This window comes from Varroa destructor, unplaced genomic scaffold (genome assembly GCF_002443255.2).
Source record: "Varroa destructor unplaced genomic scaffold, Vdes_3.0 BEIS01000004.1, whole genome shotgun sequence".
Lineage (NCBI taxonomy): Eukaryota > Metazoa > Arthropoda > Arachnida > Mesostigmata > Varroidae > Varroa > Varroa destructor.
Window position 1 is genome coordinate 34208110 of NW_019211457.1, and position 12467 is coordinate 34220576.

General features: G+C 46.7%; 1 protein-coding gene and 1 long non-coding RNA gene across 3 annotated transcripts in view; one reads left to right on the forward strand and one right to left on the reverse strand.

Annotated features, from left to right (window-relative positions):
• LOC111249218 (cell adhesion molecule Dscam1-like) overlaps positions 1–12467 on the reverse strand; it is a 191194-nt gene that overhangs the window by 136191 nt on the left and 42536 nt on the right. The window contains exon 1 of one of the 2 annotated variants that reach the window (XM_086986052.1): positions 5805–6160. The exons of the other annotated variant lie outside the window; for it this stretch is intronic. The gene's annotated coding sequence lies outside the window, so the exon portion shown is untranslated. Of the gene's footprint in view, positions 1–5804; positions 6161–12467 lie in introns of those variants that run through there. 2 annotated transcript variants of the gene reach the window in all.
• The window catches only part of LOC147756112 (uncharacterized), a 37236-nt gene continuing 34289 nt past the window's right edge, over positions 9521–12467 (forward strand). Inside the window, exon 1 of the long non-coding RNA XR_015325738.1 lies at positions 9521–9749. This is a non-coding gene — a long non-coding RNA (uncharacterized LOC147756112). The remainder of the gene's footprint in view (positions 9750–12467) is intronic.

Below are 12467 nucleotides of genomic sequence, written 5' to 3' on the forward strand. Positions count from 1 at the left end.
AGCGACGCGTTGACACGCGCTTGTAATCGGCTAACGCTGTCGCATTACCCAACCCTGCTTCCTGTATACATATACGCACGTCAGGGTAACACATCAAAACCCTTATAGCTTTTTTTTTCTTTTCTAACCAACTATGGCGCTAACTGCTGAAGCTGGAAGTAATTGCTAAAATTGCCCTTCAGTCCGTTGCTTTACGTTGACAGCCAATGTCTCATGATATTTCATGCAACTCGAAAGGTATAAGCTGCTTAGGAACAGTGGGAACTATGAAAATATGTGAGATCATTAAAAGACCAACCGTTGCCTTGCCGATATCTTTTTTGTCGCCTACTTGAAACTGAATAAAATTTAAGCCTTGTCTTTTTTGCGCGAAGCTAGCAAGCAACCTTCGCTTTACGGTAGTTGTTGTTTGGTATCGGCTAAATTTGTTAGCGTATTCAAGAACAAGCTTGCCGCCATTCCGAGTATCGTACTTAGGTGGTTATAATCACCAGAGAGCTCATGAAAGCAGGATGAACGTGTGTGAGAACAAATTTTCTCGCGCAGGACATAGAAGCTTCACTCTGGTTTGTCGTTGTGCTGGCCACAGAAGGATCATGGAGCTGCAAGCGCGCTGCTGCTTCCTGCGACTGTCGTTGGTAACGCACTGAGAATGAAGCCAAGAAGCAATGGAAGCCCAGAAGAAAGAGAGAGACAAGGGCCTGTTCTCTACGAGGCCACCAAAACAAGACGGCATTTGCAGTTGGATTTACTGCTTCTGTTGCCGCTGATACTGCTGCCTCGCTTTTTTTTTCGTTCGCAGGCAGTTGACCGACGGGCTAATATTGCAGCTCCTGTAAGGGAACTCCACCCGGACCTAAATGACCCAATCGAAGCTAGCAGCAAGGCTAGGACGATACGACAGGCAACCGTAACCGCCGGCGGGGTTGGAGGTTGGGAGGGGGAGGGAGCTGTATCGTTTCAACTCGGGATCTTGGCGCTCATCCAGATGGAGGCGAATTGGCGAGCAGACGAGAAAACGGACGAACTCTTTACTGCGAAAAAACTACTGACTGTAGTAGCCACGTCGCTGCTACACGTTCAGTTCTTTCCTTTATCCCTCTGTTCAAGCTACGTGCGCTAGTTAACATGCACCTTCAACTTTTTGCGCCAGCCTAACTGAAGGCTCAGTCACCGTCTGTACGGGACATCACCCACGTGAATGCGTTGGGGCAAATGATAGTCTCTTGGTCAGTTCAGGGTTTCCAACATCGACGGTAGTATTTAAGCTGTGGTGATCACTGAAAAGAAATAGTCATCTCACTAAAATAACATGGCTATCATATATTATTGTCATTTTTATGGTTTTGATGTAATTCCGAGATTATCAAGTAGTAGGAGGCTGTCTTAGAGATGTCAGAAAATTCCTCTCACGATACAGGTCGAGAAGCACTCCAGGTTCAATCCAGAGGTAGGTCGATAGTTTATAACAGCAATCGAGGAATAGCATGTCTTATGCTACCCGCTTAAAGCTATAGAACGTTTTGTGTGGGGACTTTACCTGAATAACATATCTGTTTGTGCCAAAACGATCATTCATTTAGTATTAGTGCCTTAGTTTTCATTGTGCAAAGTAAACAAGTAACTTGATGATTTATAGAATTAGGGATTATTATATATAACTGCTATTAACGTAATGCTTAGCTGATACAGCCCAAAATTGTCAGTAATAATGCTTCCCTGGGGCATTACCGTTAGGAAGAGAACGCAAAAGTATAATCATACGCTAACAAGTATAAGTGATATATATTAGTAATCCGTATAAGGATATACGTCGGTTTAAGCATTTGTGTACTGAACCCAATTTGTCGCTACGCAATTTTTACTAATTTCTATCTCCGCTTTCCCAGGCGCGGTCCGTTAGAGCAGTATGAACACATAAGCTGTTACCAAGTGATCAATACAGTTCGAAGCTTATGCTTGCCGCAGCATTACATCACATGATAGTAGTTGTGCCGTCATCCGCGCTCTGCGATGTTGACATACGCCTTTGTATGTTCGGATACCGGTATTGGTTCGTTGGAATTGGCCGTATGCCTGTATACTAAGGTAACCTTTTGTTGAGTTGATGGAGTCGAGCAGTCAAATGCTCACTGGTGTGACTTTAGTACGAAAAAGACGGGTTATTCGACAGGGGTCGCGTTTTGCCGTTGGAGCTCGAGTGCGGTCATAAGTGCGCAAAAGTCGCGGCTGCTGCGGCCGTTACCACTGCACTGATGGGCAATCTGGGCAAGCTGCAATTCCACTGAATGCCGCTGTTTGCGCTGAGCCTCTTTGGAGGTGGCGGGCGCGTGAAGGGGGTGTACATTGGCGGGAAAGCCCCAACCGATTCTCGTTGCTAGGTCAGCAGAGCCGGCGAACGGCGGCGAGACAGCAGGAATCTCATAGAAATTCGGTCATAACGTAGCGGGTTGCATTCTCTCTCTCTCTCTCTCTCTCTCTCTCTCTGCCCCTCTCTTTCTGGGGTGTTATAAAAGTTTCGTACAGGTTTGTATGGTCGGTACCGCTTGCCAACCGTCCAGGGTGAACCCGTACGAGACAGGATTGTGCAGGGAAAGGGCAGAAAGTAATGCGTGGACCGAGTACGAAAGAACGCCTGGCCGCCAGGCGCAGTACGCATAAGCCATTGTCATGTACCACTACTGCCAACGCAACTTGACTGGATGGATGGAGGTAACCAACAAACGCTATCAGTGCGGTGTACGCTGCGGCTGTGGGTGGGGAAGATGTTATGAAGGCAAGCTTAGAGTTATTCATCCTCAATGAACACCCTTTGTCCTGAATCAACAATGGCTGTGCCTAGCAATACTCTAGTATAAACCCTTCGGCCCGTGCTCTTCTACCCCGTTTTTTCTCATGGCCAGCCAAAAGCTCGAGCGAGTTCTTGGCGAAATGGGGTGACGGAAAAAGAGAGCTCGGCGCCATGTAGCCGGCACCGTAGGGTGGAGTTAGTCCTTGAGGTTCTACTGTCAGAACTGAGTTGAGCGGCCTTTAGTCTTCAAGACAAGCTTTTAAGACAACAACAGTTAAGTTAGTGGCAAATGTTTCGAGGAGCTGGCAAGCCCACTCAGAAAATAGACCAGTTGAGAAAAAAGCAGAAGAGACGAAAAAAGAAAGCGAAAAGGAATCCGGGAAAAACTGATCTGCGAAAGGAAAGCACATGTGGCGAACAAGTGCAGCCAACGAGTATTAAAAATTGATTTCTGATATTTAGCCTTTTTTCAAACGCATTTTTTTCTGTTTTGACAGATTTCCTTAGGCCGTACTTAGCTTTTGCGGCACTTCTACCCTTTTTGTGTTCATACAGCCACCTCTTTGGCATGGTTGTGTGCAACGAAATTGTCGCTAAGGGGATTTTTGATGATTTCGTTCGCGCCGATTACTCTCTCTACGCGATATATAGCGACCTCGCGCCCTAAAAGTTCTTTATGTCCAGCTTCTTCACGTTGGTCCAACTACTACTCGCAGCTAAATCGGCTCGTTCGGCCTGTTTCAATCACTTTAAAAAATAACTGTATTGCCGCAACTATTGTCTTCGGGTACACATCTAAATTGTTGGGGACTGTAACTGCACCACCATTGCAAGCCTCATTCGAGTTACCTTCTACTGAAACGAAAGTGTTCATTGTTCAAAATGCGACAGAGTTTTCTAAGAAACTACAACTAATATTATCCGACTAATGTAGTGTATCGTCGATTCGTCGACCCGATTTTGTCCTACAGAAGCAAAGGCTAGCAGTTAGGCACGGAATGCCTGTTTCCATTTTTACAGGAAAAATAAGTTGTAACATCTTGGTTGTCGTTCTCCCAATCCGATACAGGCGAACTGTAGAAATGAACCGGTAGAGACAGACAAGATAGAAGGTACGCAACGTTTTCGTCAATACAGAGGTGCGCCCGTGACGATGTGGCAACTAACCTTGTCGCGTGCTCTCTCCCACGAACTCATTCGCCCTGACCGAGTTTGACCCAAGACCCGATACTCAGCTTTCATTCTTTATGCTGCCAAGCACAAAACTCCCAGTTAGATTTGCCCATCCCATTTGCCCTTACCCATCCAGGCGTTTTCTGCACTCTTCATTTGCGAGAGGTTGCTGCTGTTACTGCATCCTATTTGGACCTCCATGATAGTTTCAGTCAGGACGGCGTCGTCATCGTTTTCGTCGCCGTTGCTACCGCTGACCTCCAACCACGGCTTCGAGCTTTAACACTCGAGGCACAATTTTCCGCGCCAGCCTGTGTCTCTATGGTTGCCGGTGCACTGTTAAATGGCTGTACGTTGCAGCAGATGTATGGAAAATAGAAATAGCAAAGGGTTGTGGTTTAAGCATGATTGAGCACGGAGCCTCGCGGAACCCTCATGGGTGGGCAAACTCGCAGTGCTGCACATTCTGGGACAAGATCCTGAATGGATAGTGGCGGCTATTTTTAAGAGAAAAGAGAGAGTGAGGACAAAATACTATATGGTCGCCTTCTCGACTGCAGTGACTCATTTTTTCGGCAAAGCGTCAGCCGGCTAAAGCAACGGTTTGTCTTGAAATCCGGGTACCTCCATAACCACATCTCTCACCACCAACCGACCGAACCTCGTCGGGGACCTCCAAGCCTTTTCTTTGGCATTGAATTGAATGTGTGTAAGACTGACGGATGCCCAGCGGGGGCTTTTTCTTCTCTCAAAACACCTAATGCCCTTTGTGAGCCTTCCGTGTGTATACCTTATAATTTTTAGGTTATCTCTTGTGTGTCTCCGTAACTTGCAGTTCAATCATGTGGGGTGGGAGCCTTTTTTAGATTTAGTAGCGTACATATCGCTTGGTGCTCTCATTACCAAACGACTCCGACAATCGGACTGTTTGAATCAGCGTGATTCGTGTCCAGCCCTTAGATACCGTTTTCACTACCCGGTATACTTCTTCCAGTTTCTCATATAAGATACAAGATATATACACTACGATTTCACCGACAGTTAACAACCGACTGTTCCCACTCGTTAGCTCACCCTTCGCAGTTTGCAACCATAGTCTACAGCAGATGCCCCAAGGGTCACTTGGGAAGTTGGAGAATCAGAAATGTCGGTTCGTCAGTCAGGTGGCTGCTAAGCAGTGATTGTATGCCTGTTAATAGGGGTGGATATGAATAGCTCCCACGACCCAACCCATCTCGACTGAACTTTTGGGGGTCGCTACTACTGCCACCGACACCCTCGCGGTGTCGCTTGACACAGCTAGCCACGTCCACATTCACAGCACTGGCAATAAGTACATTATAGGAATAGAAGTATATCTCCAATGGTGGTAGGGCGTTTAAGTGACGAGCTGGACGACTAAGATGGTACCAGTGCCTCCGTTCGCCGGCTGCCTCTGCCGGTGTGGACAGTAAGGGGACGTTGAAACATCTAGGTGCCGGTTTTGCTCAGCGCGCGAATTGATCTCAATGTAGTCGTCTGCTGCCGCGAATTCCACAGGAATAATCGAGGCGGCTGATCGCTAGGAGAAGACCTAATCTAAAAATACGACAGGGTGTCACTCTTTGATTCAAGCTAGAGAATATGCATCTGGGTCTGCTTCCCGACTCTATCTCACGACGTTTTGCTACGCCGCGATATGTCTGGCGTTCAGGCGTTTGCATATAAAAGGCCTATTACTGTGCGTAGATCTGCACAGGCTATATATGCATATGTAGAGAGTGTATACGGCTGCATGAGGATGTATAGGTGGAAAAGTGTAAGCACTACACACGAGAGTTGAAAAGTGCCCTCTTGATACTTGCAAGATTCAATGAAACTTTCCAGTTCTTCAAGTTGTCTTCAGCCTGGGTGGAACCTTCTTGGCCTGCTGCTTCTGTTACATCTGTTGTAGCTGCTGCTTTGCGTTTGTCACCTTCCACCTAACTTAGGATGATGGTCGCAGTTGGGATGCAGTTGGTTTTTGCACTTTCACATGAGGCTTCTAAGAAACTTTCGCTATCTCGCCGCAACCCATTAGACCAGTCAGACCTATCGAACCTGCTAGAAAGCCGTAGCGATGCTGGTTGCGAGGAAACAGGAAAGATATGCAGCTCTAATCAGTTCCAAATACGCAAACACCAACGCACTAGTGGATTATCGAAACTGGTTCTTAGTTCTTTAACTCCACGACTTCAATACAACTATGATCATCACAAGAGTGGGGCAAACTCGGGTTTCTCTAGGTGCACAGATAAGGTCGAGAACACCAACGCTGCAGTTGCCACCATCACCCTCTCCACTGCTAATATTAGATTCTATGCATAGGAAATTTTTCTAAGTAGAACAACCCTTATTGAGCCTTACTGCAACACTTATTTTCATTTTCTGTGCGGACCCGTCTACTGGGATATATAAGCTAGCCTTAGTATTAAAGCCACACTTATAGACCAAAACACCACGAGCTTAAGCAGAGTATCACACGTATTACCTATCTATACTGTTGTTGCTTAAGGTCAGCAATTTCACGTTGCCTTTATTTGCGCAACAAGTTTCTCTCAAGCCCTCATTTCTTATTTGGTGTAAATGTTTTGATTTTGTTTGTTTGTCATATCACTCTGTCTCAATGTGTGCGTATATTGTCTTTCCGTTATAACTTGTTGTACTTTCATACAGGCCACAGATTAGGTCGCCTGGCTTAATCGGGGCTTAGTTCCTTTCTAGCCTTTCTTCATATTTATTTTTCTTCCGCTCTGGCTTACTTGTTCGTTCGTTGGCTGGCTGGCATGGCTTATTCGTCGCCCAGCCTGTCTCAACTTTCCCGTCACTGTGTCACAGCAGCGACGTCGGTCGAGACGATTTCCTCCTCGAACCACCTCCCAGCATTGGACTGCCCTCTCGCCGGTTCGCGCCTCAATTCCAGCGCTTTGTCGTCGGTCTCCGACCCTGTGTTCCCCGCTCTTTTCAGCTTCCTCTACCGTAGTCGTTTTTCACCACGGTTGTCATCGCCCTCCGCCTGAAAGATGTCGTCAGAGCCAATGGAGCAGATATGTTCGCGGTGACGGCGGCGGCGCAGTAGTAGCGGTAACGCTCATCAAAATCACTCATGACAATAATCGCGTCAGGGGGTATCATCTGTTCGGAAGATTTCTACTGGCACACAACACGAGCCAGCCATCATGGCAGAGGGACAATGTCTTGCCTTTTGGAGGGCAGTGTTACGTCGACATCGCGCCATCTTGCTATTCGCCTATCTCCATACCGAATGCAGCTGTAATGACAACGGCTTTACAAACAGCAGTCGTAACAGTCGGTACTCACCGCACTACAGATGCCCCGAACACCCGGCCTCGAGCTCTTCCCGTGCACCAGCGACGGATAGAGGCAGCACTGGGGAAATGGCGACCAGAGCTGAACAAAACTGATCATAGCGCTAGCGGTGGAGGTTTTGTTGGCGGCGGTACTGTTATTGAAGGGTTAAAAGAAACGGTTTGTATTCCCTGCCCTCTACCCGTTTCATCCCCGCAGCTCATTCCCTCAGTCCTTCAACATCTCGCAAGGATCTATCAAATAATCAATCGAGTTCGCCGTGGGTTGCTCCCGGTACCACCTCTATGGTAACTTCCATTGCTGTTGTCGTAGTAGCTGTTCTTGTCGCAGCAGCCACTTCGCTTCGGACACTAGCTATTCCAGCTAGTGATGGGAGCTGCCGACGCGTTTAAAGCTACGACCGTCACGCTATGTAGCTGCCAAACAGTGTCGTTCTACGCTGTTGTCTACTGTCGTTCCTAGCATAGTCCTCCACCGTATCCTTTGTTATTGTACGTTGCCTAGCTTTCTGCCTATTATTCGACGTCTGCCGCCCTCGTCGCCGCGCCCCTGTATACAAGATCTTTCCATTGCCGCATTCCTCGATATAATTGTTCAGTGAGATCCCTTTTCCGTCTAGCCTCAGCACCTCACGCGCCTGCTGATAGCCTAGAGGCTGTGGAGGAATCTCTCTGAAGTAATACCATTGAAATAGCGTTTCGCATCGAATTGGCCTGTGTGTTAGTCTATTCCGAAAGCTCGGCCGGCTGTAATGCTGGGGATAGGAGGTTAGCAATGCCGTAACACCGCTGCTACTACACTCTCTAGATCGCTAGTATTCCTCTAACGGCTGTAGCAGGACAATCGGCGCTGTCTCTGTGTCGACTGTCACTAGCGCGATTGATGTCGGGGCCTGCGCAACACCTGCGCGCGATAGTTCTCTCTATTTTTTCCTGTTTGTGTGTGTGATTGTGTGTTTGTGTGTGTGTCTGTGAATGCGTATGTGTGCTTATGTCTCTGCCATTGCTGTCGCTTCTGTTGCGATGTTAGCAGCGTATGAGAGAGTCATTCGTCGGCTATCCCTTTTTTTGCGACAGTTAGAACAAGAATTTCCACTCACAAAGGAAGAGAGAGAGAGAGAGAGAGAGAGAGAGAGAGAGCGAAAAGAGAGAGATTAGGGGTGAACTGGAGCAAAAGCTGTATCACTAACAGACTACTACTATTGCTGCAGCTGCTACTAGCAGAGGCCACAGTGACCTCGAAGGGCGCCAGGGGTATCAGGCGGTGTACCGTTTGCCGTCGGAGGACGGTACCAACGGTTAGGAAAAACTGTACCAGGGACAGTCGAGGAGCAACCGTGTACCAGCAATAGCAAGTAGGCATTCAAAAGGAGAGAAGGAAAAGCAGACGGAAGGAACGCGAGATGTAACAAAGACAGCCAGGCAGACAGGAAAAATGCCCATTGGAATGCGGAGAAACGTCCGACAGAGTAACGGTGCATTTGATAGGAAAGAAACCTCTGCCTGACCTCATTACCTCATCTATCCTTGACTTCGTTCAGGTAGTTTAGTTCATTTGGGATGCAGCAGGAGAAGCAGTCTGGCCGACTTGGCGGTTCGAGTGTCCATCGGAAGCACTGCCTTGGTTGGACACTGTTTGGTGCCCAGTCAAAGTATGTGTTGGTGACGATGGCGGGTAGTTTCCAACGCTCAGTATGAACCAACGCAGGAGCTCCATATTACACATAAGTACTACTACCACAACATCACGTGCGAAGGCCGTGGACATCATCAGTCTCGTGGGGTCCCTGACGGTATTAGCGTAGTATTTGCAATAAGACTCCACAGAAGAAAAACAAGTTAAGCCAACATATGACGTGTAAAACGCGCCGACAAACAATTATGCAAGGAAGTACATCGTTTACCGTACTCCGCTCTCGCACAAGTTTAGCTACTATTCTGTTCTGCACTGCCAAAGACCGCCTTTGCAACTTTGAATAATATTTACAGGCTGTCAACAAAATATTGTTGTTATATTCTGTAGATAGGTGAATCAGACCACCACAACAGTGGATTTCAATATATATATATATATATATATATATATATATATATAGACGCTATACCGACGAGATGATTCCGAAGACTTGTTTACACAGGAAAAAAAATTAACAGCCAAAGACTTAAAAAAAAATAATGCGTTGAATATATAAATCCATGTAGCATACGGTGGATTAGAAGCTGCCAATCACTAACTCTAACTTATTTTATATTTTAGAAGGACTTTCATCTAATTTGCAATCGATTTTATGATATTCAGACGATGAGGCGGGTAAGTAAACAACCAGTAGCACCCGCATAGCTCACTCAAAGCTCCAGAGCTCTAGCATAAAGGCTTGTAGGAACGGAAACGACCGGCGATAGCGTACGACGTTCGCATTTAACAAGCACGTAATGCTGTAAGTACCAGTAGTGAAATTTTATTAAAATCTTCCGACTACCGGCATTTTTTGACAAGGAAGGTGACGTAGTTTTCTAGTAGATTTGCTAAATAGCTTTATCACGTAATCGTGCGTTTCTAGCCCGTACCCTTCAAAATATACTAGAATAGAATACTAGATACTCAAATAGAAACAGTTACTGCCTTCATGGCTAATACATAGTACAGGTACACTATATAATGGCATCTATTAAATAAACAATATTGTAGGTTCCGCAAACTTCATTTGAGGAAAATAGGCAGCCAGCGAATAATCTTAAGCAAGCGATGCCGTCGAGCCGTACGGAAGTACCAGCTAGAGTCGGCTCATTTAAAAAAATGACACAAGCTTGTACATCGTCATGTCAGCTATGCAGCATATCTTGTGACTGTTATACTACGTCTACAACAAGCTGAAAATGACCTGTTGCTGAACTCACAACAGAAACCTTCACTCATTATTTTTCAAATATTATAAAACAATTTTTTCCACCACTTATGTCTATTATGCTGCAATACGTTCTTGAAGAGTTGGACACCCCTCTAGTCGGGTACCTTCTTTAGGCTGAAAACAGCCATGTATGTATAATAGGTCAGCTAAACGACCTGCCTTGTTTCTGATTGGTCAGGCCAATGATCGAATAGTAGTCAACAAGGACCTACAGACCCATGTGTAAATACAAGAACTGAGCAAAAACGGAGAGCAGCAGAAACCGCAAGACAAAGATGGTCTGGAGTCTGGCCAAGACCCCCTACCCGAGTCCACTCAAACCGGCCGTGAGGTGTTGTCATTGGATTGAATTTTATTTTTCTGTTGAAGAGAGGTATTGTCTTTCTATTTTGTCCGTACAAGCGTTATAGCAATAGCCAAAGACCACTAGAGGCGCTGTAAGATCTGATCTAAGCCACCATTACATTACTTTACCGACGCTGCTGTCAGTAGTTAGGTGTACCACGCATTGCCATCCACTTTTTCTATGATATCGTTCTCTGTCAAGGCCTCTTTCATTCTGGTTCCGTTTTCCATCTTACCCTCTATCTCGATCTTTCCTTTTTTTCTATCTCGGCGTCCTCCTAGTTTCTCCGCTATTCTCAGCGGCAGGTCGGGCGCACCGCCACATGCAATTAGGCGCAGGACACACACTCCTCGAGAAATATGGAACTACACAAAGCCCAGATTCCCCTTTCCCCGTTCCCGTTCATTGCTCCATTGCGTTCGTAGGTCCACATGTGCTTATAAGCTCTATGTGCCTGGGGTTGCGGGTGCACCAACCCCCTGACACAAAGACCATAATCCGCAATCGCTGCGTCTTCGTAGTCTCCCTATTGCTGCAGTTGCTGCTGTCGTTGTCGCTGCCGCCACTACCGTCAATATCATAAAAATCCTTTGCCCCATACGCGGCTCATCGCACCCCTGCGCACTTAAGATGCAACGAGCCTAACTGGCCCCGTCCATACTCAGCGACGAACAGCTCCGTAGCTGGCTTCTGCTTCCCATGACAAGCAGAGGCGTTACGAGAACACATAAGGTACCACCACAACGACCGCCACAAGACAACACTCGGCGCACAACGAACGGGACTATACTCGGCGACACTCATTTGCACCACTCAGAGAAGCCAGCTCTGCAACTATACGTCGAACTGAGGCCGATTGAGCGCTAGCTCGTTCACCGCCCACAACTGCTCTGCGACTAATGTTATATAATTAAAATTAATAACAAATTTTCAAATTCCCTGTTCAGAGAGTTTGAAAAAGGGAAAAAGGGGGGAAAACGGTCGAAGCGACCTGCAAGTAGTCTCCGCCAGCGCAAGTTCTTGGCGTCGTCGGCTCTGAATTCTTCTGGAGTGAAGAGAAGAGACGAAAGCGGTGGACCTAAGGACAGAAACATGATACGGTGGCTCGGATTGGTTTGTTGTAGCATACGGGAGGCGAGATTAGGGATATGCAGGAGTTCGACGCAGGCTATCAAGGAGGTGCGAATGAGACGTGAGACAGCTAGCAGCTAACTGCTGTATAATTGTCCTCCATGCTTCACTCGTTATCGCTCCATTTTTCGAACTCATCCCACATCACCGGCTGACACCGGTCGATAGTGCGTCGCCTGCCTGTCCTGACATAACAGCAAATGGACGGTAATCAACGAGCGGAAATGTGCTGACATCGGAATTTGAACGGGACAAAATATGGTGCGAATTCACCCGCCATTAATTCAAAGCATTCGGTGATGCCTACTGAAGACCTCACCTTTCATGGTAACGTTGCCAAATGGGGAGAAGAAAAATAAGGCCGTAACACAACGAACCTTCCAATTCAGTTGTTGTACACGACTATACGTATGCTCAGTCGAAAGATGGCTGTGCGAGTATACGCGTGGTACGCGGCCCTATCGTGGTGTTACGAGCTGTACGTCCGGTGTCGCCGTTAGGCATCCCATCCTACGCCCTATTTGGCTACGCTAAACTGACTGATCAAGCTAGTTGCATAAACCTTATTAATTTACCTGTAGTGGAAACTGATTCTAGTCTTAATATTGTTCTTTATCTCTGCGTACAACATCCTACTCTATTAATCCTAGACTAGTGCCGACAGCGCAAGTTCGTTGATCAACGAATTTCGACAGAAGTTTCATTTAGAAAACGTTATAAAAAGCGAAAAATAATTTTCCCTTATCGACGCATGGTCTTTCGTATCTATT